We start from the raw sequence: 5,066 nt of genomic DNA on the forward strand, positions 1-5,066 counted from the left end.
TCCCACTCCTGTGTCAGAGGCGTCGACCTCCACAATGAACTGCAGACTTGGGTCCGGGTATACTAGGACAGGGGCACTAGAAAACTTTTCCTTAAGATTGTTAAAGGCAGCTTGAGCTACTGAGGACCACACAAAAGCCTTCTTTATAGAAGTCAACTGAGTGAATGGGGCTGCCAACCTGGCATAGTTCTTAATAAATCGTCTGTAGAAGTTTGCAAACCCCAAGAACCTCTGGAGGAGTTTGCGAGTGGTGGGAACTGGCCACTCCATGACGGCTTTGATTTTAGTTGGGTTAGGTTTTAATTGGCCTTGCTCAATGACGAAACCCAGGAATGAAACAGCAGAAATGCTAAATTCACATTTTAATGTAAAGCTTGTTCTTCATTAACCTCTATAACAGTTTTAACATGCAACACATGTTCCTTTACACTTTCAGAGAAAATCAAAATGTCATAGAGATAAACAAACAAATCTATTCAACATGTCTCTGAGAACATAATTTATCAAGGCTTGAAACACTGCAGGAGCATTAGTTAGTCCAAAAGGCATTACCCGGTACTCAAAGTGGCCATGGTGAGTATCAAAAGCAGTCTTCCACTCACCCCCCTTCCTAATCCTCACCAGGTGGTATGCATTTCTCAAGTCTAACTTTGTGAAGACCACAGAGTCATGGAGGGGGTAAAAGCTGAGTCAATTAGTGGCAGAGGGTACATGTTCTTCACTCAGTGGGTTTACATGATGAGATTACCTCGATTATAGCTATAGTTGGGTTATGCTCCTTATCTGAGCAAGGGTAATTATCCTTTGTTACATGGTGGTGAATGAATCGAATCACTTGCACGAAGCATGCAATACCGCAGTATGATAGGTGACGCTGTACCCATTTCAACTATCGCCAATAGAGCCACTTCCGGTTGACGTCTTCACCACCAACAACAACACAACTAAGGCATTCGAGAAAGATGGCGAACAAAGAGCAAGATGAAGCTACATCCCTCCATCCTACATTTCTGATGAACGTGGTTATGGCACAAATGCGATGCACAACGGCGCATTCTCAATCGCGTTGTTTGTTTCTTTCTGACAGCGGCGACAACAACAATAATAATATCGTCTCCTTCGACTTCCGGGTGACAATCGCGGGAAAAAATATTGAGCATGCGCGGAACGCTCGATCCGATCCACTGTCGTCTCCAGGCACGTTAAGTGGGCAATAAAACTCAATCTTATTGTAATTTAGCCATTATTCCGATCCGATTGCCCGCATGTAACCTCGATGATTGAGATTTCATTCAAACCTGTGTAGTCTATACAAGGACGCAGGGATCCGTCCTTCTTTTGAACAAAGAAAGATCCAGCCCCCACAGGTGAGGATGACGGGCGGATGAGGCTGGTTGCCAGAGAATCTTGGATGTATTTCCTTCTCAGGCTTGGAGAGGTTATTGAGCTTCTTTAAAGGGAGAGGAGAACCAGGGAGTAAGTCAATGGCACAATCATAATGTCTATGAGGGGGCAGAGAGAGTGCTTTGTCTTTGCTGAATACCTGCTTGAGGTCATGATACTCACTGGGGACAGCTGATTAATCAATCTCCTCTGGGGGGCTTGGAGAGCTGGAAACACTGGAGGGTATGGCTCAACATAGGCAGTTAGCATGGCAAAAAACACTTCAGTTAACTATAGAAGCAGTGGACCAGTCAATATGTGGATTAAGAATCTCAAGCCAAGGTAGCCCAACTACAACAGGGGAAATGGGTGAGGAAATTACATAACTCAATCAGCTTGTGGTGGTTGCCAGAGAGGGCTAGGGAAATGGGTTCAGTATGATGAGTAACTCTATATAACAGCTTTCCATCTATAGCTAGGACCTTAGCCTGGCCAACAAGTTCATCGTCAATGAAATTATCATCAGCACCAAAGTCTATCAAAACTTGAATGGGCAGGGTGTCATGTGACCAGCGTAGCATACCTTGGGCCTGGATCCTTTTGCTCTAGAGAGAGTTGAGGTTAGGGAAGTATGGCTCACCAACGCCCCCTGCTGGTTGATGAGCCTCCTCTTTTGGCCGAACTGGACACTTGGCGAAGGGATGTCCTTCCTGGCCACAGTAGAAGTGGTGGAGTCTTGGTTGTGTATAAGTAGAGGGAGAGTGATTGCTGGTAATGCTGGACAGGTGTGTGTCATCTGGGTGAGACCAGCCTGCCTCCTGCCACAACCTGAAAATACAACACAAAAAGGAGGGGGGAACAAAGAAACAGAAACAACAAATAACCACAACCATCACAGAGTCTTGAGCCTCTTTTTAAAAACATCAACAGTCTCTGCGGCCCTGAAGTTCTCCGGCAGGCTGTTCCACAATCAGGGGCCCGTGTGTTTTCAGTCGAACACGTGGTATTGTTAAAAGGCCAGTGCTGGAAGACCTCAGCGTCCGTGAGGGTTGATATGGTAAAAGTAAGTCTGATAAATAAGAAGGCCTAAGACCATTAAGACATCTAGAAACGAGTAAAAGAACCTTAAAATTGATCCTGAAATGTACGGGGAGCCAATGGAGTAATTTTACTACTGGTGTAATGTGCTCCCGCCCTCTGGTCCTCGTCAGCACTTGTGCGGTTGAATTCTGGAGTAGCTGAAGATCAGAGATACTCTTGGAAGATCAGAGAGCAGGGCATTACAGTAATCTAAATGACGAGAGATAAAAGCATGCATCAGCACCTCCGTGCTGGGCTGAGAGAGAAACGGGCGGACTCTGACTATATTCTTAAGATGGTAAAAACCTATCTTTGTTATGTTTTTAATATGTGGAATAAAACTAAGCTCAGAGACAAAAATCACGGTTAGATTTTTTACAGTTTTTGTTGGTTTAAGATTTTGTAATTTTGGTAAAAGTTTCTCTGTCTGGCCGCCAGGACCAATGACTAAAACCTCAGTTTTGTCCTGGTTGAGCTGTAGGAAGTCAGCTGCCATCCATGAATTGATATTTAAAATGCAGTTAAAAAGGGCATCAAGTGGCCCTTTGTCATCAGGAGACACAGCAATGTACAGTTGCGTATCATCAGCATAGTTATGAAAGCTGATGCCGTGCCTCCTGATGACATCCCCGAGAGGAAGCATGTACAGATTAAAAAGAATTGGACCTAAAATTGACCCCTGGGGAACCCCACACTTGATCTCATCGGTTCCTGAGGAACATGTATCCATACTTACAAAGAAGTATCGATCTGTAAGGTAGGAAGCAAACCAGTTAAGAACAGTACCAGAGAGGCCGACCAGGTTCCTCAGTCTGTTTAATAAAATGTGATGTTCTATTGTATCGAAGGCGGCGGTAAGATCCAGTTGTACCAGGACTATAAGTTTATGATTATCTAAGTTGCACCTGGTATCATTCAAAATCTTTAAGAGGGCTGTCTCTGTACAGTGATTCCTCCTAAAACCAGACTGCTATTTCTCTAAAATGTTGTTCATGTTTAAAAAATCATTTACTTGGTTAAAAAACAGTTTTTCTAGTATTTTACTTAAAAATAGTAAGTTGGTTACAGGCCGGTAATTGTTAAGAATGTTAGGGTCTAAATTGCTCTTCTTCAGAGGGGGCTTCACCACCGCTGTTTTAAAAGAGGTGGGGAAGACACCCGTCTGTAGAGAGCAATTCACAATGTTTAAAATCTATTCCTCAAAGAATCAGATCGCCAAAACTGAAGGGTTCTCACCGATGTGTCAACAGTCCCAGAATTATCACTCCCAAACGGAATAGACACCAAGTGTCACAACGGTACTCTGTTTACACCTGGAGTGGCTAAGTCGTAGAGGCCATCTACAAGCTCCAAACCTTCTAGAACTGAAGAACTTTGTAACTCAGGACAAGTACACCCCTGAGATACCTGTGGAGAAGGTTGAGAACAACCCAGCAACACAAACCGGGCTACGCTATCCAGAGTGGGCCTGATTTCCCCAAAAAATACAGAATTTTTTTAAACAGTAGTCAAAAGAAAATGTTTTCATGCTTGTTAGTAGTTTTGGATGGTTTTTTTTGTTTGTTTTTTTTAGTCTATGAAGATGAAAGGTTTTACGTTGAGCGTAAAAATCTTCTTTCATGCAGTTTTTCTTCTTTAAGTAAACTTGGAATTTTTTAGTTTAAGGAGAAACAAAAGTTAAGGGGAAGGAGTAGTGTAAATATACTGCGACTGCCCAGAGTGGTTATTCTGTGACGCTAAGTTAGGTTGTTCAACAGTGAATGGTGTGCATAGTGTAAAGTATAAGATGTACTCCTCCACAAACAGTCCGTTCTCCGTCAGTTATTTGTTCACACCTTAGAATATGACAATGACCATTCATATATGTTTTAATCAGCAGCTTTTACTCACCCGAACATCCTGCATCTAGAAATTAAGCAACTTACTATTTAAAAAATCACTCCTGGAGAAATGATCACTGCCCTAGTCACCATATCAGGAGAATCTAGGAGAGCTTCTACATGCTTACTTGCCAGGTTGCTTTCATTACTCATCTGGACATAATTTTGGGAAATACTTCAACAAGTCTTGTAAATAAACCTTTTGAAACGACTTGCTTTGAGTCTGTTTTTTGAACCATAACAGAAATAAAGAAGTGTGTCCATTAAAAGGCTTTTCCAAAATTGCTATCACTCTGAACAGTACAGGAGGTCATATCTGTCAGCAGCTATGACCCTACTCAATCAGAGTTTATGAGGTTGTAGTGCAATATTACTTTTCCCTTTGGGATGATTAGTGAACTGGATAGTGTAGTGGTAAGATTGCCACCTTTCCTGTGGGTTAGCTATGTTCAAAACCCCTATGTACAAGGTACAACCTTCAGTGGAGGTCCTCAGCCAAGACCCCCTTACCCTACCAGTGTAAGTCGCTTTGGATAAAACTGTCTGTCTCATGAATAAACTACTTTTTAATTGTAACTGAAAAAAATATAATTAAAAAAAATTAAAATGAATAAATAAAATAAATATATATATATATACTATATGTGTGTGTTTGTGTATATATATATATTCATATATATGTATGTATACATCAAGGACAAAGAAACTAACCTGTAGTAGACT

The sequence above is a fragment of the Leuresthes tenuis genome, unplaced genomic scaffold (assembly GCF_036924035.1).
Source record: "Leuresthes tenuis unplaced genomic scaffold, fLeuTen1.0.hap1 SCAF_19, whole genome shotgun sequence".
Taxonomy (NCBI): domain Eukaryota; kingdom Metazoa; phylum Chordata; class Actinopteri; order Atheriniformes; family Atherinopsidae; genus Leuresthes; species Leuresthes tenuis.